Source organism: Mixophyes fleayi, chromosome 9, assembly GCF_038048845.1.
Source record: "Mixophyes fleayi isolate aMixFle1 chromosome 9, aMixFle1.hap1, whole genome shotgun sequence".
Classification (NCBI taxonomy): Eukaryota; Metazoa; Chordata; class Amphibia; order Anura; family Limnodynastidae; genus Mixophyes; species Mixophyes fleayi.
Window position 1 is genome coordinate 48,190,484 of NC_134410.1, and position 23,309 is coordinate 48,213,792.

At 40.3% G+C, this 23,309-nt stretch overlaps 2 long non-coding RNA genes across 2 annotated transcripts in view; both read left to right on the forward strand.

Annotated features, from left to right (window-relative positions):
- The first annotated feature begins 12,258 nt into the window (after positions 1-12,258).
- On the forward strand, positions 12,259-18,028 carry LOC142101586 (uncharacterized). The gene is made up of 4 exons (XR_012679057.1): positions 12,259-12,332; positions 12,436-12,457; positions 15,700-15,738; positions 18,007-18,028. It is a non-coding gene; the product is annotated as an uncharacterized LOC142101586 (long non-coding RNA).
- A 111-nt stretch (positions 18,029-18,139) lies between these two features.
- The window catches only part of LOC142101589 (uncharacterized), a 63,011-nt gene continuing 57,841 nt past the window's right edge, over positions 18,140-23,309 (forward strand). Inside the window, exons 1-2 of the long non-coding RNA XR_012679060.1 lie at positions 18,140-18,161; positions 18,278-18,296. This is a non-coding gene — a long non-coding RNA (uncharacterized LOC142101589). The remainder of the gene's footprint in view (positions 18,162-18,277; positions 18,297-23,309) is intronic.

Genomic DNA, 23,309 nt, shown 5'->3' on the forward strand with positions numbered 1-23,309 from the left:
CCCAGCAATAAATAATCCTATAGCCACCACCATCACCACACCAATAAATTAATATGTCCTGCAAACTATTAAATAGCCCACACCCTACCTAAATTACATTGAAATCATCCCCCCTTCTTCCCACACTTACTTGCTTTCATTCCAGCACTGTCTCCTTCTTTTGCATGTAGTACATGCCTCATGTGGGATGAGGTTAGCAGAGGAAGGAAGGAGGGGGGAACAGATCATTAGAATCAGTGGCCACAAGCAATAGGATGACCTCTATACATCAGGGTATTTTTTTCTAAATGGTGTGAACAATAGATGGTTTAAGTTTTAACTTGCGTAATAATGTGCTTTACAGATGCTTTGTAGCTCTTTACTTATCATCTTTTCTCCATAATTTGTTCTTTCCAAAACAGCCTCCCTCAACTTTTTCATAATACCGCTTCATATCCCTGGTTCTCTAATTGAAGCCGCTTCCCCTGTTCTCTTGATCTAGCTATAGAACATACAAAATCTAAAGTAAAATTAAAAAATGGCACTTCTACTTCTTAATGTGTTACCTCCTGTTCATGACACACAACCAAACATTGATAATGTAATATTTTTTATTTCACATTAAAAAATGTATATTAAATGGTTATATTTTTCTTTTTATAATATTGTATACCATCAGATCCAGTAAGTATGGAAAATGCATCATTTCATGATGCAACAGTCAACTTAGATACATAAAACATTTTTAATACTGTACTACACTATACTGCAGATGCTTGTGTTTGGATGCATTCAGCACAAAGATGCATTGTATGTGGTGCATAACATTGTACCAATAGATGCATAAAGCTTGTCTGGCTCCATTCATTTGAATGGTATTTAGCTGTCTGGTCCACTAGATATAGACAATGTGTCATACGCTAGTATAAAAGTGCATCCATGTAGAGAATGTACTGTAATATCACTCCACTCTATTGTAGATGCTGCTATATGTATGCTTCAGGATTTTAGATGCATTATACCTGAAATATAACACTATTCTTAGGCTAGATCCATTCAGTTCAATGTCATTTAGCAATGGAGCCCCATAAGGAGCATTTGCGTTTGTCTCTTAAGGTTTTTAATTTAATTTCCCTTTGGATTATGTTGTGAATAAAGTTTCCCTAAGGACTACTTCAGGAAGATTCCATTTGGATTTAGCTGTGCAATAAAATGGTAAATGAGGTAAATGAGTTGTGATTTTATTTAAAAACCTTAAAAAGTCTGTGTGTGTTTTTGTTTTTCTATTAGATACATTTCTGGAAGTAGCAGTGTCTGGCAACCATGGGCACGCTGGTAATTGTAGCTGTACAAGCACCAGCATGCCCAAGCAGTAAATTGCTGCTAGGCTGGTTGTGAATTATAATTTAGCAAACATTTTTTTATGTTTTACACTGTCAGATCTAAAATCTGATACAAGTTTGCCTGTGGTGTCAAGTATATCTGGAAGCGCTTCAATCAGCTGGAGAGAAAAGGCACAGACCAAATTCTGTATACAAGGAATATTCTGTTTATTGATATCAAGATACAAGTCTTTATAGCCTACTGAATATACAAATCCTACATCATAAGCATACAATAGTCTATGGGATGTGCAGTTGATTAACTATCTCACGTACTCTCCCCCTTCTCAGGACAGATGTGTCAATTGTTCTTATCCCAAGGGGGGCTGGTAGTTTATCTCCTGTTTGCCATATCCAAAGTCATGAGCACAGCTCCCACACTACAAGCTGAAAATTAAACTACCTATTGTTCACAAATCTTGCTACATTCTTACAGGAGTTCTCTATGTCAGCTTAACCTCAAGGTCGTGGGCTTACATCTAGCAAAACTGCATTTCAGCAGAAAAATGAATAACCTCTTTCAGCAAATAATATATCTATGCGAGTTACAAAAATGGCTGAACAAAGGCTTTATGAGGTCTTAACAAAAAATCATGTTTAACAACACCAAATAAAGTATTACACTACCACCCATCACTCAGGTGCAAGGAACTTCAGCATGGGGCTGGTTTGCCTTGGGGACCACACAAATATGTTTTGGGCTTGATTCCTCTACGGAATTGCACACTATGATGACCATGCTGTGGCTGGTATCACATTATGACAGGGAGTCTCACTGTTTTACTGTGAAGAGGCGATCCTAGCATGCCTTGGTACTGATTGCTGGTTTTGCCGGGGGACCCCTCTCTCTTTGTCTCCTTGCATTAGCAGTAACCATATCAGCCTATAGCACTGGTGCTGGTTATTCATTTAGGGAGGGCATACTATTCATATTAGTTATGATTTATAGAATCTTCCCGATCATGATATTTTTCCACATCCCTGACCATGGAAGTGCAAGAGAAATCATAAGTTATCACCCCATTTAAGTTATTGAAGTTGCCATTTGGGATAAATAAAATTCCTTTGCACCTTTTCAATGGATGTTCAACCCCAACTCCTCAGTGCTTTTGGAGTGTCCTCCCTAATTGTGCATTAATATTTCTGGCTGTCAAAAGTCATATCTGTCAGCAGTATCTACTAAATAATTTTTAGCACTCCTCAGTGCTTTTGGGGTGTCCTCCCTAATTGTGCATTAATATTTCTGGCTGTCAAAAGTCATATCTGTCAGCAGTATCTACTAAATAATTTTTAGCACTCCTCAGTGCTTTTGGGGTTTCCTCCCTAATTGTGCATTAATATTTCTGGCTGTCAAAAGTCATATCTGTCAGCAGTATCTACTAAATAATGTTTAGCACTCCTCAGTGCTTTTGGGGTGTCCTCCCTAATTGTGCATTAATATTTCTGGCTGTCAAAAGTCATATCTGTCAGCAGTATCTACTAAATAATTTTTAGCACTCCCCAGTGGTTTGCGCTCAGAATGGATTCAAAGCAGTCCACATATGATCTGAATGAGCAACCAGGTTCTGTCACCAGTCCTGATGTTAGTGTTCCCAGTACGTCATCTGGCCAAGGCGATGTCAAACAACAGAGTGTTTTCAAATTAGTGAAAAAACAAAAACCCCAAAAAAATTTACTGTATTGAAGTGAAAAAGAAGTGTAACTGAGCAAAAGTTAAGTGACGATAAAAAAAAAATTGCAAGCATGCCATTCTACACACGCAGTGGCAAAGAGAGAATGAGGCCTTCACTTTTGGCTATTAGTGGCAGATCCCAAAAATTTACCCAGCCTATAATTGGTGCACAACTACTGTTACGCGTCAAAGCCGAGCTGCAAGATAACAGTGAAGCATTACAGGAGAATATTTGCTCTGATTCACAAATGACAACAATCCCTGTGGAGAGTCCATCCAACAGTGGGATGTCTAATCAGGAGGATTCTGCTGATGTGTGCCTTAATAGCCCGAGTGTAGCCGGTGATACACAAATTGAGGATGCCACTTTGGAATTAGAAGAGGATGAGGGGGAGATTTGTGTAGGCGACGAGGGCGCTAATGAGGATGTTGATGAGGATGAGGTTGTTTGTGTAAGTCCTGCACCAGTGGCAGCAGTTCTGGCACGTGACAAGAAAAAGGCCATTGTCATGCCTGGGCATAAAACAAAAAAATCCACTTCTTATGTGTGGAATTATTTCTACCCAAATCCAGACAACAATTGTATAGCCATTTGTAGTGTATGTCAAGCCACAGTCAGTCGAGGGAGGGACCTTAACCATCTTGGAACCTCGTCTATGTTACGCCATTTAACGAGAGTTCATGGCAAAGTGTTGGGAAAAGCTGAAAGTTCTTCCCAAAAGAATACAAGCACTCCCTCATCAGCTAAGACCCTCCGCTCACCGACATACCGACGGCTACAAAATACACCCACCACACCATCCTCATCAATATCCTCAGTAGCGCTCGGAGTTAGCCCGGCATCCCACTTAAGGCTGGATGACTCCGGCACTATTATTGATTCCTCTGAAGAAAGTGTTAGTCCTGCTGCTGCTGTTGCTGCTGCTGGGGGTGAATCGTCAGCCCAGAGGCAGGTTAATAAAATGAGCAGTCCTACATTTCAGCAATTAACTGTGAAACAATCATTTGCGAGGGGAAGCAAATATGACAGCAGTCACCCAGTCGCCAAGCGAATCACAGATGCCATGGCTGCAATGTTAGTGTTAGATCTGCGTCCAATCTCCACAATAAACGCAGCTGGTTTTTCACAGTTAATTGAGGTTTTGTGTCCGCGTTACAGAATTCCATCGCGACACCATTTCTCCCGTAAAGCTATTCCCCAACTATACCAAAAAGTGTGTAAAAATGTAGAGATTGTGCTGAAAAATGCCATTCTGCCCACTGTTCACTTAACCACAGATATGTGGACAAGTGGGAGTGGCCAAACCAAAGACTGTATGACTGTGACAGCCCACTGGGTTGGTCATTCACCTTCACCAGCAGGAACAGCAGCAGCATGTACATCACTACGTAACATTTGTCACAGGCAGGCCACTCTTTGTATCCCGGCTTCACTAACAGGCATACGGATGACAATTTGTTACGCAAACTGAGAGATGTGATTGATGCATGGCTTATACCACTCGGACTCTCCCCAGGGTATGTCATTTCAGATAACGCCAACAATATAGTGCAAGCATTACAGCTGGGTGATTTCCAACATATTCCCTGTTTTGCTCACACCATCAACTTGGTGGTGCAGAGCTTCCTACAAAATAACCGTGAGGTGCAGGAGATGCTTTCGGTGGCCCGTAAAATTTCAGGCCATTTCAGGCATTCAGCCACAGCATGTAGGAGATTACAGCAGCTCCAAGAGCAGTTTAACTTGCCCTGCCACCAACTTAAGCAATAGGTGGTAACTTGGTGGAATTCCACCCTGTAAATGCTTCATAGGATGGAGGAACAGCGCAAAGCCATCCAAGCATATTGCACAAGCCATGACATTGGGAAAGGAGGGGGGATGTATTTCACTCTTGCACAGTGGGGAATCCTTTCAGTGCTGTGCAAGGTGCTGAAACCATTTGAAGTTGTGACGTGTGAGGTGAGTGCAGACTCTGCTAGCTTGAGCCAAGTCATTCCTTTAATTAGACTATTGGAAAAGCAGCTTGAGAAAATAAGGAGGAGCTGAAAGCAAGCAATTCAGCAAAGTATGTTGGCCTTTTCGATCAAGTACTTAATTCGCTTCACAATGATCCTCGAGTTATTAAGATCTTGAATTCGGATCAGTACGTTTTGGCTACTGTGCTTGATCCAAGGTTTAAAACCTACATTGAGTCTTTACTTGTAAATGAGCGAGATGTGAACTTTTGCAAGGAGCTATTGCTCAGCAAGTTGGCCGCTGAACTGGGCCTCGGCTTGACGATGTGTCCTCCTTCACTTTCTCAAGCTGCTGCTCGTAAAAAATTAAATTTCCAAAAAAGAAGCAGGGAAGACGCAGGGAGCAATCCAGAACAATTTAACATCTGGGCTGGTTTGAAGGATTTTTCAAAAAAATGTGTCACTTTGCCCATAACTCCATCCAATACGAGTATAAACATGCAAAGGGTGGTGGAGGATTACTTTCAAGAGGTAGTTGATATGGAAATGTCAGACAGTCCCTTTCCTTACTGGGAAGAAAAGCAGGCCATTTGGAAACCCATGTACAAACTTGCTTTGCAATACCTAAGCTGCCCACCCTCCAGTGTGTACTCTGAACTAGTGTTCAGCACAGCAGGGAACTTAGTCAGTGATCGCTGTAGAAGGTTACTTCCCAAAAATGTGGAGAAAATTATGTTTATAAAAATGAACTACATCTTCCACGAGGAAGGCCTTCACCATCCAAGACATCCAAGCACTGACTGTTCTCTAATGGCGGATTCGAACGGCGATGATTTGATAGTCTGTGATGATGACATACACACTGATGAGGGTGAGGATTAAGCTGAAGATGATGCCGATAACATCTTTTTAAAACTTTCTATGTAAGTGTAGGGTGCAATCTACCCCCAAAGAGGAAAGGGACTTGTGGCATTTCCATATCACATACCATCTTGAAAGCCTGCTGTTAGGGCAATTTATCCTTAAGGGTAGGGTGTCATAGACAGAGTGACCCTAAACTGGCTTTGTCCATTTTTCATAATATTGTACAGTCTATAATGACTGAATTTTTTGGTATTTTATACAAGTGGAGGGGGGCCTAGAGAGACAGAAACCAAACTGGCTTTCTCCATGTCAATTAATATTGTACAGTCTATAATGGCTGAATTTTTTGGTATGTTATACAAGTGGAGGGGGGCCTAGAGAGACAGAAACCAAACTGGCTTTTTCCATTTCTTTACATATTTAACTATAAGTGTAGGGTGTAATATACATTCAAAGACGATGGCTGCATTGCCAATATGCATAGATGGAGAGGAAGACAATCTGTTTTGTGTGTAGAATAAATGAAGGCCTACCAACGAAGAATTAAACTGTTTTTTTGGATGATTTATTACCTCAACAATTAGATTACTTGTCTCTAAAACAGTTGGAGCACTAAATTGGGTTAATTTAGGCCCAAAAACATGGTTTTTCCCAAAAAATAGCAAAACAAAACCAAACAAAACCAAAACCAAAACCAAAACCAAAACCAAAACACGCAATGGCGGTTTTGCAAAACCAAAACCAAAACCAAAACACGACGGTAATCCAGATCCAAAACCGAATCCAAAACCAAGACACGGGGGTCAGTGACCATCTCTAATTTTTATCAGCTAACATTTATAAAAATAATAATAATAACAATAATAATAATAATAATAATAATAATAATAATAAATGGGATGGTGTTGAGTGAAGTGTCAGTGTCAGGTTTCATTTACAATTAAAAACTGGATTGACACTGACAGGTGAAAACACTATTTCAGTCAGGTAGCAGCATATGGTGTCAGCTCCTGTTTTTAAAACTAATGTGACTCTGAGGTTTTATTATGACATTTGAAGATATTCTAAGTGAACTCTGCAATCCTCACTCACTCCTGGCATCTCCAATGAATGTACAACTGGCAAAAGAACCCATTTTATAACAAAAGAAGTTCAATGATTAGCTAAAATTCAAACAATAATATTTCTATCTGTCAGCATCGATCAGAATCCTCTTTGGTAATTTTGTCAGAGGATTAGAAATAAGGTGATATTAACATAAGGGCAATGCAAATACTTGATAGCTTATTTGTACACTGAAATTTAAAGTTGATATTTGTGTGCTACATGAAGAAACAGTCAGTATTTAACTTATGTGCAAAACAGAAAACTCATTTTCACCCCTTGCATTGTAACATGGTTTTGTCCAGGAGACTTAAATAAGAAACTTCTTAATTTAGGTTCCTTAATGAATCAGGCCCCTTATCTTGTGCAAAAGTTAATATGCTTATTTTAAGAAGAAACGGGGAGATAAGAGTGAAGTTAAGATGGATTTTCATCTTAACTTAAGAAATTCTTCACTTACACAGTGGATTTTGCTTCTTATCGCCCTTTTCTGGGGATGCACAGAGTGGATTCGCTTAAGATAAGCAAAAAAACAGCAGATAAGATCACTAATGAATCATGGCCAAGATCTCTTTCTTGTGCCAACACATCAGTGGCATTAGTGGTGAATCCCCAGATGTAGACATCTCATTGATGTTCCACCCTGCAGAGATCTATTAAATGTTTAACAGTAGTTATGGATTGTTTTTCTCAACTCTATTGCTGGTAATTGCTTTATTGGTTACTGATAATTTCTGTATTTATTAGTTGTAATAATGTGATGCTGATTATTACCGAAAATAAATGTGCTTCCCCTTTATATGCTATTTACTTTTTCCATCCTTTTCCCACAACATCTCAGACATTTATACCTATAATTATCCGAGTACCAGAACCCCTTTTCCCATACTGCTTGGCCACTTCTCCCGACATATGTTTCCTGTTTTATGTGCTTGGCCATTTTTAAACTGATTACTTATGCAAAGAACATCCTACTCTATTGCGATGCACATCCTTACTGATTGGAGTACTGCAATTATAATAAACCCCACTTACCCCGAACACCAGGGGCGGATTGGGAACTTAAAGTGGCCCTGGAAAAATTTTGAAAGTGGCCTCATGTAGGTGGGACCAAATAAATGGTAGGTGGAGTTACCATACCATTAGCCTTAGCCACATTGGCTTTAGGCAAGGCAAATGTAATATGCAATGGTAGGCTGAGTCTGCCTGTCACAGCTGGCGGACCACACAAATAGGCAGAGCATTGCACTGGTAGGAGGAGCAAACATAATTAGGTAGAGTCAGCACCCCAGTGGGTAGAGTACACACATTGGTTTAACCAATGTGAGTGGAGCAGCTTAATCCAGCAGCACGGAGATCCCAGGGTTAGCATTAATGTAATAGTAGTTGGGTCTCCCACTGGCTCAAATGTCTCCCTAACAGTATCTATAAAAATAAAATAAAAAACCAACTTTGCCTCTGCCTACTTGTATGCAAATCTTTAAGATAACAGAGGGCGGGGATTCGCCCGAGGTAACATAAACGCTGAGGGGCAGGTAAAAGAAAAGTAAAAGTATAGCAAGAGTTAACTCCACTGGGGGTCAGGGGTCAGCCAATCAGTGGGGAGGTAGGGGGCCGGATTATAGTGTGTGGGGAGGCCCGCGTGCTCTCTATTCCTTTAAATCCTCTCTTCTTGGGGTGAGGGTGGGATTTGAAAGATAAAAACACATACTTTTAAATAAAACTGTGATTACACAGCATGAACAATGAAAAAATGTTTTTTTTAAATGAAACAAAAATACTGCCATGGATGTGCAATACAAAATGTATTGCAAGGTCTATACTGTTCTGCATGATAATTTGGCAAGTGATACATATACAATACAAAGAATATCCTAGTGACCACCATAGAATATAAAGAGCATCCTACTGATCGCCATACAATACAGAGAGCATCATAGTTATCGCCACACAGTACAGTGCCCAGTGTCTGTATCTGTATGTGTGTGGCCAGTGTCTGTAAGTCAAGCGCTGCCCGCGATCTCCGGGACGGCCGCCTGTATCCGCTGTAGTGCGTTTGGTTGCTAGGCAACCAGACGCCGGCTACTGCTACCACGGAGCATTCCCATTGCTTAGCAACAGGACGCTATGCTAAGCGCGCTAGACGCTAATCATGACAGCGCATAGCACTGAATTCCTATTGGCTCATGGGACTATTTAAACCCTCCTGGTGCTCCCCTCCAGTGCCAGAGTTTCAGGTCTACCCTGTGTCCTCCAGCATTTCCTCAGTGCTCCTGTGTATTGCTTGTCTATTGATTCCTGCCTGCCTGCTTGTGACCCTTGTGACCCGGATTGCCTTGACTACCCCTATTGGATATCCCTGTGTACCACGCTTTCAGAACGCTACCGACCCGGCTTGTCTCATCTACTCTTCGGATTCTCTTAGTGTACCTTCATTGCCTGTTCCGTTACCGACCCGACTTGTCTGACAACTCTTTCTCGTGCTTCGCTATCTGACTCGTGGAAGAACTGCGACCTGCGTGTCTCCTGCAGCTGAGTCCATACCTCCTTGTGGGGGTCCCTGGTGAATACCAGGGGCACGTTAGACTCCACACCTTCCTCCGAGTAGTGTCAACGATAGCAGGTATGCTATACTAAGTTGTGACACTGTACCTGTATGTGCGTCCAGTGTCTATACCTGCATGTGTGCGTCCAGTGTCTGTACCTGTATGTGTGCACCCAGTGTTTGTACCAGTATATGTGTGCCCAGTGTCTGTACCTGCATATGAGTGTCCAGTGTCTGTACCTGCATATGAGTGTCCAGTGTCTTTACTTGTACGTGTGCCCTGTGTCTGTACCAGGGTATGCGTGCCCAGTGTCTGTACCTGCATATGCGTGCCCAGTGTCTGTAACAGTATATGTATGCCCAGTATCTGTACCTGCATATGAGTACCCAGTGTCTGTACCAGTGTATGTAAATAAATAGGTCTCATTGCCCCCAAGTCAGCCACACATTTAATACCCTCTCATATGACCCCATTATTAAATAATAGTCCCCACCAGTAAATAAATAGCCCATTCTGACACCCCAGAAATAAATTAATAGCCCCCACCCTCATCCCACCTTTACATAAATATTTGTGTATATCATTGTGGTCACTTCTGGATAAACATGCAAATCACTACTGGGATGCACTCATACTGATATTATTGGAGAACAGTAGGTACTGCTGGGATACATTATAGGTATGGAGTAAATATTCTGATCATTACTGAAAAACAATGTTCGGGTCATTGAAGGGCTCTACTGGATATATGTGCCTGTTTGTTGTGATATGATGGCAATATCAGCTTCTACACATTTTTAATTATTCCAAGTTCAGTTATTTAAAATGAGGTAGCACTCCCCGATGGATTGATCTGGAGGCCTCCTGCTGCAGTGTATTATGCCTAGGCTCAGCTCTGGGGATTCCAATGGGCGCAAGATCTTTCCGGTTGAAATCTCATCCTATTACTTTCTGCACATGTCAAATTTGGGATTATTGCAAACTTCACTTCAAGCTTACTTCCACTCACTCCCATATAACACCTCTTTGGAAAAATCCCGCTTTTACTCCAGGACAATGTCCTTCCCATTTCAAGGCTTGGCAAGACAGAGATATTAGGATGGTGGGGGACGTTATACAAGCAAACCAATGTATTTCTTTACCTATTACTACATTTATGAATTTTTCACTTTAATTATACTTGCCTTTACCATAAAATATTATATATCTATTGTATGACTTGCAGATACTTGAGGGCTTATGTAAATTCACAGTGATGATGGTCACTAGCACTAACTAGACGCTTTTGCTGTTTGAAGATTAACCTCTAAAGATGATACAGTTTTCTTCTCCTCGTGCCTGTATTATATGGTTTTATGGGTGTATTTTACAATTAATTTCCTACAACTTACTAACATACACAAGAAGAAATATTATATCTGCTGTATTATAATGTATAATAATAATTAATATTAATATTGACTAGTGTATTAATGATAATAATATATAATAATAGTATATTATATGATGGTATGTAGTATGTATATGTATAAAATGTTATATATAATATAATATAATGTTGTATTGTATGTATATGTGTATATATATATATTATATTATATTGTATTTTGTAGTATTATGATATTATATAATAGTATTATATGGTGATATATATGATAATATATGATATAAAAATAATAATAATTATTCTATCTTTTATTCTTATTGATTGTAATTACTTCTTGTGACGAACTTTAATAAATAAAGTCTTAAAAATAAAATGAGGTAGCACATATTTATTACCAGCAATAATATAATATATATAATCCAGACTACCCTATATGAGAGGGCTGTTTTTAGTGATTTTAATGTATTACATATAATTGGTGCAATTCTAATCTAACAGCTTGCAAATCATTTTAGGAGAAGTACAACAGGGGGATTTTACTGATTTTGTGATGGTGTCAAAATACCCAAGTTAAAAAAATGAATAAGTTAAGATAACAAATACAATTACTAGTATAGCCGCTACCACTACCACATTGTAAGAATTTGTGTTTTACATCGCTGCACACATGTTTGACAGAGATGCCTTCCAGTATTGAGCTGCATAAATTATTATACTGTATTTACAGCAGGTGACTAGTGCAGGACTGGAAACAACAGGAAATGCCATTCTGAGCTGAGGCATTCTGCTGAGGAGGGAGGAGGCAGCCATAGAGGAGGGGCAGACTGCAGACCAACCCTGAGCCCTGTATTTGTCTGCTCAGCTCCATGTGACAGGACAAAAGCCATTCACGGAGCTGGTGGACCGGTGTGAGAGAGGCAGCACACAGTAGTATATGGAGACAGGTACAGATACTAAAAGCCTCCATAAGCCAGTGCTGGTCCCATCTCTTCATAACATAAAACAAATCCTGATCCTCATGCCAGCGCCTCCCCCTTACACCAAGTAACCGCAGCCTCCTTCCCACTCAGCAACAACCAGCCTCGTGATTCGCTGCCTGTTGCTATGAACTGATGGGACAACTCCCTGGCAACCTAAATAGGTTACAAGCAACTCCTTTCTTAGGAACACAAACATCCCTCCCCCCTGCGTGCGCCGGGTGTCAAAAAATATAAATACAAATGAAAAAAGAAAAATACACATGAGGCGGCCACATTAGGCCGCCGGCCTACCGGGAAAGTTCCCAGTAAGGCCTATGGCCAGTCCACCCCTGCCGAACACCCAAGCCACATAGGGCCAAAACCCATAAGGTCATCCATATATGTGCTCTGACTTTCTGTATGTGATAACATTCTGCATTTTTTATTTGTAGTGTGCAGGAAAAAATAGATAAAGTGCCTCATGTAAGTTATTTAACATATAACATACGGGAATGGTGAAAGGTAGTTTACATGTTTAAGTATTTATGTTCATTCTGTACTTACTCATTTTTTCTTACTTTTATAGGTGAGGATCATATTTGTAAAAGGTACGTTCTGTTAGGGTGTGTTACACTAGTTTATGTCAGTAACATTACTAATCACATTTATTTTTATACAAATGTTTTCAGTAAACACATTCAAAATTATAAATTTTGTGTTTCAGAGACAAGACCTGAAGACCAGTAATTATGTTATTATATTTTACTACTTGGATACTTCATATATGGGAAAACCACATTAATATTAGCATATTCTTACACTAGATTTTTTTCTGACAAAATAATGGTGTACTCTATTGTTTGTATCTTTTATATTGGTTGACATTTTATAATACTGTCATCATTCAAATTGTCGACCTAATAATACTGTCTACAATTGAATATTCAAACAAATAAATGTCTAGCCATTAACCGAATGTCCTACTCAGAGACAACATTAAGAACTATGTAGTATGTGCGCTCTGCAGTATTTCCCATGCACAGTATGATCAGATAAAAAGATATAAGATAAAAAGGATTGTAGAAATTTATTTCAATTAGTGGCACAGGCGCCAATTTATATAATTGCAGATGTAGTTATTTTTTATATTGTCTTGTATTTCTGTATTTTACATGTATTGGTTTCTAAAGCAGTATGACAGGGGAGGAAATTGGAATTTTGGTAACTTTTCTAATGGAATCCTCATGCTAATTAATTATTTTCAAGTGAAGTGATCAACACTTGGTTAGCCTGTATACATGGCAGGGGGCTGCCACCTTTCTATCCTGTGTGGCTTTCATCCTGCATCTTAGAGCCTGACTGAATAATACAAGCAGCAAGTGATTGAGGATATCACAGATTGATGTGAATTTTGTTAAAAGTTAAAATCGTGTTAACTCCATGTTTGGAGGATATATCACAGCCGTATGGTAAATATCTGATGTAATATATCAGACGTTTTATTGCCTTGTCGGAAAAGGGCACTAGTTTACCTCCTTCCAGGCTGTGTCTAAATCTGTCTAAAAAGAGACCTGTTTGACAATGTACTGTATCATTCCATCTGTACACTTCTGGAAACATCACTTGTACCACCAACTGGCGTGCAACTGTCCTTATTAGGGCTACACGAGCTTGACTGCTTCAAGATCCTGCTTTGATGTCTACTTACCTGCTGTAATTCCTGTGACCTACAGATTAGACCAATCTAATCTGTTATGTGGCTGTTCTGAGGTTGGGACCCAGCATTCCAGTACCAACGCTCTGCCCGCTACCTTGCAACTCTGGCCAGTTTAATAGGCAAGGGGGAACCATCCACAGCAACCATGATCTAAAGGAAGAGGTCATGTGTACCAACCCAGGTGCCCAGCGAGGGGGTACAGTAGCAGCAAAAGTTACCCAGCAGGAAGCGACTCTAGGCGCCGGTGAAGGAGCCTAGTAGTGAAAGCAGCATGCCCCACCTCCTGCAAATAGAGGGGTGCAATTGGGACACAGATAGGTGATGGTGCCAAGGCAAGCCCAGCCGGTTCCCAGTAAACACGGACAGGGAGGCATAGGAGGTCCATCCTGTCCCAAGTACATTTTCTCTTGGACAAACCATGTTACAAAGCAAAGGGTGCAAATTAGTTTATTATTATTATTACCATTTATTTATTTAGCGCCACTAATTCTGCAGCGCTGTACAGAGAACTCGCTCACATCAGTCCCTGCCCTATTGGGCCTTACAGTCTAAATTCCCTAACACCCACACACAGACAGACACACACACACACACATACACACACACAGTCAGACAGACTAGGGTCAATTTGTTAGCACCCAATTAACCTACCAGTATTTTTTGGAGTGTGGAAGGAAACCGGAGCACCTGGAGGAAACCCACGCAAACAGGGGGAGAACATACCAAATCCTCACAGATAAGGCCATGGTCAGGAATTGAACTCATACAATTTTATCATGTGTTATCATTATGTCCAGTGTCATATTAGCTAGGTGCACTATCTGCATACACTGTTTATGTACATATGTTCATCTCAAGATGCGACCAACTCCTAGTAACATTAGCACCAGATGTCAGGCACACAAGTGTCTATACTTATGACCGACATTAGCGTAGAAAAAGCGTAGAGAAGTAGAATAACTGTGTTAGTAGGAAATACAATATCGCATTACCCTATTTCTTCTTGATACTGCAATTCACGTTGTCTGGCCCACAGTTCTGTGACGTCTCACGTCCTTGCATAGCAGGGTGGGGCCTGAATGATGTGAATTGTCCGTATATGTAGCGTATTTTGCGTGAAATTGTACTGCGCATAAACACAAATGGACCCTATGCCAATGAATGCAATGACCCTTTTGACTCATCATGACTACAGAGGTGGAACAGGGGAGGGAAGGTGTAGACAAATGTAGGCCATGCTCAGTTAGGGCTTTACGACGATGATGATGCGACCGATTCAAGCCCTGTGTTTGTAGTAAAGTGCGCTTGTTTTCAGCCGTATCTTTTGCACCCGCTACAGGACAGATGTAACTGCCGACTATGCTGATAGTGATGACTGACACGGCATAGTCTTTGGTTTAGAAATTACAAGTATGGGTGCCACTAGCTACCACAGAACTACTGTATGTAACTAAGATATACTATTAAAACGCATTGTATGCACATTACTCATTGAAACTATATTTATTTATGTCATTAATGTAAAAAAAAACTATTTAAATATTGTATTAAAAACATATATTGATATCTATAATTATACTGTTAGAAGCTGTTATTTTATATTTTGCTAAAGTATAAGTTTTTATTGTTCTTACACATGTGCGTGTACTGCAGTCTGTTCTGTGTGTCTACCTATGACAAGTACTGTTTAGACAGAGCGCGCTTACACCCAGAGTCAGATAGAAACTTGAGATTTGAATTTGAATATAGTCGGAACTACGCACAAGTTCCGTGCACTTATAAACACACAACTTACATGCAAGTTACATCCGAACATGAATCAGACCCACAGTGTTTAGTTTTGTAGCTCTAGGATACAATACTGCTCTGCTTTACTATTTACATTAGATACATTTGTATCCAAAACACAGGGTTTTTTTGTATCCAAGGGAAAAAAAAACAAAGAACTCTGCTGAATGATATAAAGATATGGCTCAAAGGTACAGACTAAAGGCAGAAAAATAAACAATGTATATAGTAAATGTTGCTGAAAATTATGCAAGCAATCTAAAGTAATTAGAAGTTGGAAGCTCCTTTAACATTTTTTTTACATGTTTGAAGATTTTTTAAAAACTTTTTACTTTTGTCTAACAGAGTCGACTTTACTAAATATGACAGAAAATCTGCAGACACGTATGTACCATGAATAGATAGTTTTCTTGGCATTATGACATATTATTCCTTCTTACAGGATGATTAAGATACAGGGTTATTGGATGTGCCATTTCCTAAAGTGATGCTCAGACAAAAGCATAGTTGCCAACTTTCCAGTCTCCCCGTTGGGAGATCCCGGAGGGGATGTCAGGTGACAATTGGGGAGATGACGTAGTGACGCAATCTTGTTACCATGGCCCTGTCATTCAATGCCGCTATTTGCAGCAATTGCTCATCAGGGACGGTGCATAACCACGCTAATAGCGTCAAAAGCCCCACCTCTGCACAGCACCCGGGAGGGAGTGTGCTCTTAGAGAGTCCACGGACTGCCTTAAAATCTAGAACCACCTGAACCTTTCGGGAGAGAAGGCAAGTATGGGCAAAAGTGAGGACCATGGGTGTAAGACAATTGCTGCAAATATTAATTATCAATCTATACCATCTCAGGAGGGGCATTTTGGTGGGCCTACTGTATAGTCTGCAGTATACTATGTGAGTCGTGATTAACATATTTAACACAAGATCTCTTTCTTGTGCCAACACATCAGTGGCAATTAGTGGTGAATACCCAGATGAAGACATCTTATTGATGTTCCACCCTGCACAAAAGTCTATTAAATGTTAAACAGTAGTTATGGATTGTTTTTCTCAACTATAATGCTGGTAATTGCTTTATTGGTTAATGATAATGTCTGTATTATATGGTTTAGTTGTAATAAAGTGATGCTGGTTAATACCTGTTATGGCCACCAGTGCGGCATAAACTCATAGAACAGATAGAAGAGGTCTTCACCTTTAGCAGCCGCCTTTCCCATAGAGACTGGTTATGCTCACAGGTACTCGGATGCCCCCAGGTCTTATGCTCAGAGTAGTATGAGTTTATGCTAACACGGTAGCGCACAGGTACAGGAGGTAGCACACGGAGTAGCGGCAGGCCAGAGATCAGCTGACTGGACAGAGCATCAGAGAGAATGTCAGGTACAGGCAGAAGGGTCAAGGTCACAGGCACAGGTTCAGGATCCAGGGACAAGCGATAGGTCAGGGACACTAGCAGTGGTTCAGAGTTCAGGTACAGGCAATAAGAGCCAATCAGGACAGAGGAGGACAGGGCTGACAATCAGCCTCAGGAGGCAGTTAATTAATTACTAGCTAGACTTAGCATAGGTAATAACATAACAAGGAAGCTTGTATAAAAATATAAATGAACCAGTTTAAATCATATAAGAGCCCCCCCTGGAGTTGGAGGATGTCCCTACACCCTCCTACATCTATGCCACAAGGATAATCCCAAAGAATAATAACAGAGCATAGAACTAGAGCACGTTCCCGGCTGCTAGATCCCACCAGGATGGGGCGTACCGCCACGGCTCGTGACAAAACCGAAAAGAAATTTGCTATTTACCATCTCCATCCTTTTCCCATCTTGTATTGATATGTAACTTGTCCATGAGTAACCTAATTATTCGCCAACTTAATTTTTACCTTCCATTGCCCACATGTTCCTCATAAACCCACAACATCTCAGACATTTATACCTATAACTATCCGAGTACCAGAACCCCTTTTCCCATACTGGTTGGCCACTTCTCCCGACATATGTTTCCTGTTTGATGTGCTTGGCCATTTTTAAACTGATTACTTATGCAAATAACATCCTACTCTATTGCGATGCACATCCTTAAGCTGGGTACACACTACAGAAATTTCGACCAACTTTTTATGCTGAGCGAGTTTACATGCGACCGATGGTCCGATCGCTCGGTCCGTGGACTGCATACACACTAGCCTCGTTTTAGGCGATAAAGGGAAGAGCAGCTGTCCCATTAGCGACTTTTTACAGATATGTTGTCGTAAGCAATGACTGTAATTTCGTACTCACTGTTGTGAATCGGTCGGAAGTTTATACACACTACACAACGGAAACGAGATTGGAACGAAAATATTAAACGGTACGACCAACCAAATGAGGCGACAATCGTCCATTTGGGCAGACTTTCGACGATCATGTCACTGCACACACTGACCCGACTTTTGAACGAGCGGTCGTATGTCGGCTGTTTGAGCCGATTATTGGGCGAAAACAGTGTAGTGTGTACCCAGCTTTACTGATTGGAGTACTGCAATTATAATAAACCCCCCTTACCCCGAACACTCAATGCATCCACATAGGGCAAAACCGCATAAGGTCATCCATATATGTGCTGTGACTTTCTGTATGTGATAACATTCTGCATTTTTTATTTGCAGTGTGCAGGAAAAAATAGATAAAGTGCCTCATATAAGTTATTTAACATATAACATACGGGAATGGTGAAAGGTAGTTTACATGTTTAAGTATTTATGTTCATTCTGTACTTACTAATTTTTCTTACTTTTATAGGTGAGCACCATATTTGTTAATGGTACGTTGTGTTAGGGTGTGTTACACTAGTTTATGTCAGTAACATTACTAAATCACAATGATTTTATACAAATGTTTTCAGTAAATATATTCTAAATTATTAATTTTGTTTTTCAGAGATAAGACCTGAAAACCGGTAATTATGTTATTATATTTTACTACTTGGACATTTCATATATGGGAAAACCACATTAACATTAGCATATTCTTACACTAGTTGATTTTTTTTCTGACAAAATAATGGTGTACTCTATTGTTTGTATCTTTTATTTTGGATGACATTTTATAATGCTATCATCATTCAATTTATCGACCTAATAATACTGTCTACAATTGAATATTCAAACAAATGAATGTTTAGCCATTGACCGAATGTCCTACACAGAGACAACATGAGGAACTATGTAGTATGTGTGCTCTGCAGTATTTCCCCTGCCCAGTATGATCACAATGCAGGGCATTATTAATAAAAGAAAGTAAGACAAAAAAGGAGTACTGTGGCTGGATCAGGTAGGAATACTTACAGTAATTCCTGTGAGCTACAGATTAGACCAATCTAATCCGTTACCGGCTGTTCTGAAGTTGGGACCCAGCTAGAGGCGGGACTAGTGAGCTGTGGGTGCTGCTGCAGGGAAGCGGGGAGGAGGGAATGGGGGCCCACAGCTTACTAGTTCACCATGCAGCGGGCCCTATTATCTCCATGGGCCCGGTGCACCACACCTGTTGCACCAATGGTAGATCCGCCACTGGGCCCAGCATTCCAGTACCAATGCACTGCCCGCTACCTAGCAGCAATGGCCAGTGTGATAGGCCAGGGGGAACCATCCACCCTGAACCCTGATCTAAAGGAAGAGGTAACTGGTACCAGCCTAGGTGCCCAGCGAGGGGGTACAGTAGCAGCAAAAGCTACCCAGAAGGAAGCAACTTTAGGCGCCGGTGTAGGAGCCTAGTGGTGGAAGCAGCATGCCCCACCTACTGCGAATAATTGGGACACAGATAGGAGATGGTGCCAAGGCAAGCCCAGCCAGTCCCCAGTAAACACGGATAGGGAGGCATAGGAGGTCCATCCAGTCACAAGTACAGTTTCTCCTGGACAAACCATGTTACAAAGCAAGGGGTGCAAATTAGTTTATTATTTTGCATATAAGTTAAATACTGGCTGTTTTTTCATATAGCACACAAATACTTGATAGCTTTATTTTTATACCAAAATTTAAAGTTTATCCAGGACATGCCCTACTCCAACTATAAATCTGTCCCCACATTTTAAATTTACCTCCCCTCCAATGCAACATGTTTTTGCCAAGGTGCAAGGTTACTCCTTTTTTGCTTTACTTTCCCTAAGGAATCAGGCCCTTAATGTATAAGAATACAGAGTACAATAGTATAGCTGCCAAAATTCTAGATTTTGTCGATTTATCCCTGAGAGAGTCGCTGGTTTATACTATTGACCAATGATTGTTGTACACCCTGAGTTTATATTCAGGGTACAGTTCTAATGCTGTATACAGTATAAATAAGTATGTATTTAAGGTGGGCATTTAAATGATAATACCATGTTATTATGAGTTATCATTATGTTCAGTGTCAGATATGGCTCAAGGGTACAGACTAAAGGCAGAAAAATAAACAATGTATATAGTAAATGTTGAAAATTATGCAAGCAACTTAAAGTAATTAGAAGTTGGAAAGCTTCTTTAACATTTTTTTACATGTTTGAAGATTTTTTTTAAAACTTTTTTCTTTTGTCTAACAGAGTCGACATTACTAAATATGAGAGAAAATCTGCAGACACATATGTACCATGAATAGATAGTTTTCTTGGCATTATGACATATTATTCATCCTTACAGGATGATTAAGATACAGGGTTATTGGATGTTCCATTTCCTAAAGTGATGCTCAAACAAAAGCATAGTTGCCAACTTTCCAGTCTCCCCGCTTTGATGTCAGGTGACAATTGGGGAGATGGCGTGGTGACACAATCTTGTTACCATGGCCCTGTCCCCTGTCATTCAATGCCGCTATTTGCAGCAATTTCTCATCAGGGGTGGTGCATAATCATGCTAATAGTGTCAAAAGCCCCGCCTCTGCACAGCACCCGGGAGGGAGTGTGCTCTTAGAGAGTCCACTGACTGCCTTAAAATCTGGAACCACCTGGACCTTTCGCGAGAGAAGTCAAGTATGGGCAAAAGTGAGGACCATGGGTGTAAGACAATTGCTGCAAATATTAATTATCAATCTATACCATCTCAGGAGGGGCATTTTGGTGGGCCTACTGTACAGTATGCAGTATACTATGTGAGGCATGATTAACATATTTAACACAAGATCTCTTTCTTGTGCCAACACATCAGTGGCAATTAGTGGTGAATCCCCAGATGTAGACATCTCATTGATGTTCCACCCTACACAGAGGTCTATTAATGTTTAACAGTAGTAATGGTTTGTTTTTCTCTACTATATTGCTAGTAATTGCTTTATTGGTTAATGATAATATCTGTATTATATGGTTTAGTTGTAATAAAGTGATACTGGTTAATACCTGTTATGGCCACCGGTGTGGCATAAACTCATAGAACAGGTAGAAGAGGTCTTCACCTTTAGCAGCCGCCTTTCCCGTAGAGACTGGTCATGCTCACAAGTACTCGGATGCCCCCAGGTCTTATGCTCAGAGTAGTATGAGTTTATGCTAACACGGTAGCGCACAGGTACAGGAGGTAGCACACGGAGTAGCGGCAGGCCAGAGATAAGCGGATTGGACAGAGCACAAGAGAGAATGTCAGGTACAGGCAGAAGGGTCAAGGTCACAGGCACAGGTTCAGGATCCAGGGACAGGCGATAGGTCAGGGTCACTAGCAGAGGTTCAGAATCCGGGTACAGGCAATAGATCAGGGTCAGAAGCATAGGTTCAGAATCCAGGAACAGGCAAAAGTCATACACGGGTAATCAATCACAGGTTTCAACACCAAAGACAGAAACAGGAGCTGGCAGCAGTACTGGAACAGAACGCTATAACCGGCAGTGAGGCTCAGACCTCACTGCCTTAAATAGTATTAAGAGCCAATCAGGACAGAGGAGGACAGGGCTGACAATCAGCCTCAGAAGGCAGTTAATTAATTACTAGCTAGACCTAGCATAGGTAATAACATAACCAGGAAGCATGTATAAAAATATAAATGAACCAGTTTAAATCATATGGGAGCCGCCCTTGGAGTTGGAGGATGTCCCTACACCCTCCTACATCTATGCCAAAAGGATAATCCCAAAGAATAATAACAGAGCATAGAACTAGAGCACGTTCCCGGCTGCTAGATCCCACCAGAATGCGGCGTACCGCCGCGGCTCGTGACAAAACCGAAAAGAAATTTGCTATTTACCATCTCCATCCTTTTCCCATCTTGTATTGATATGTATCTTGTCCGTGAGTAACCTAATTATTAGCCAACTTAATTTTTACCTTCCAATGCCCACATGTTCCTCATAAACCCACAACATCTCAGACATTTATACCTATAACTATCCGAGTACCAGAACCCCTTTTCCCATACTGCTTGGCCACTTCTCCCGACATATGTTTCCTGTTTAATGTGTTTGGTCATTTTTAAACTGATTACTTATGCAAAGAACATCCTACTCTATTGCGATGCACATCCTTACCGATTGGAGTACTGCAATTATAATAAACCCCCCTTACCCCGAACACTCAATGCATCCACATAGGGCAAAACCCCATAAGGTCATCCATATATGTGCTGTGACTTTCTGTATGTGATAACATTCTGCATTTTTTATTTGTAGTGTGCAGGAAAAAATAGATAAAGTGCCTCATGTAAGTTATTTAACATATAACATACGGGAATGGTGAAAGGTAGTTTACATGTTTAAGTATTTATGTTCATTCTGTAGTTACTCATTTTTTCTTACTTTTATATGTGAGCACCATATTTTTTAAAGGTACGTTCTGTTAGGGTGTGTTACACTAGTTTATGTCAAAACAAGGAACCCACTAGGGGTTAATGGCGCACACTAGAGACCACCCGGTGATGACTCCTAATGATAAATTTAGATGTGAAGGGAAAAGGTAGAAAGGAGACACCAATAATAGTTAGACTCCTCAGCTGCTGTAAACCCATGGTGGATTGCTACCAGCCACCAATAGTAATCATACACAAAAAACACAAAATAAGGGTTGCGCTGCTGATAATCTAAAAATGAAAAATAGGCATAAAATATAGTATAATACCTAATGTCATGGGGGTTCTCCTGAGGTATAAAGAGAGGCACTCCACAATAGTGGAAATAGATATTTATGTAAGCTCATCAGCAAAAAAATGACATTTAACACATAACACAACACAGTAAAAAGTGTATAATATAAGATCAATGTTACACGTTTTAGAATACCAGAATAAACATTTATGTCAGTAACATTACTAAATCACATTGATTTTATTCAAATGTTTTCAGTAAATATATTCTAAATTATTCATTTTGTTTTTCAGAGATAAGACCTGAAAAACAGTAATTATGTTATTATATTTTACTACTTGGACATTTCATATATGGGAAAACCACATTAACATTAGCATATTCTTACACTAGTTGATTTTTTTCTGACAAAATAATGGTGTACTCTATTGTTTGTATCTTTTATTTTGGATGACATTTTATAATGCTATCATCATTCAATTTATCGACCTAATAATACTGTCTACAATTGAATATTCTAACAAATGAATGTCTAGCCATTGACCGAATGTCCTACACAGAGACAACATGAGGAACTATGTAGTATGTGTGCTCTGCAGTATTTCCCCTGCCCAGTATGATCACAATGCAGGGCATTATTAATAAAAGAAAGTAAGACAAAAAAGGAGTACTGTGGCTGGATCAGGTAGGAAAAATTACTGTAATTCCTGTGAGCTACAGATTAGAACAATCTAATCCGTTATCCGGCTGTTCTGAAGTTGGGACCCAGCTAGAAGCGGGACTAGTGAGCTGTGGGCCCTGCTGCAGGGAAGCGGGGAGGAGGGAATGGGGGCCCACAGCTTACTAGTTCCCCGTGCAGTGGGCCCTATTTTCTCCATGGGCCCAGTGCACCGCACCTGCTGCACCAATGGTAGATCCGCCACTGGACCCAGCATTC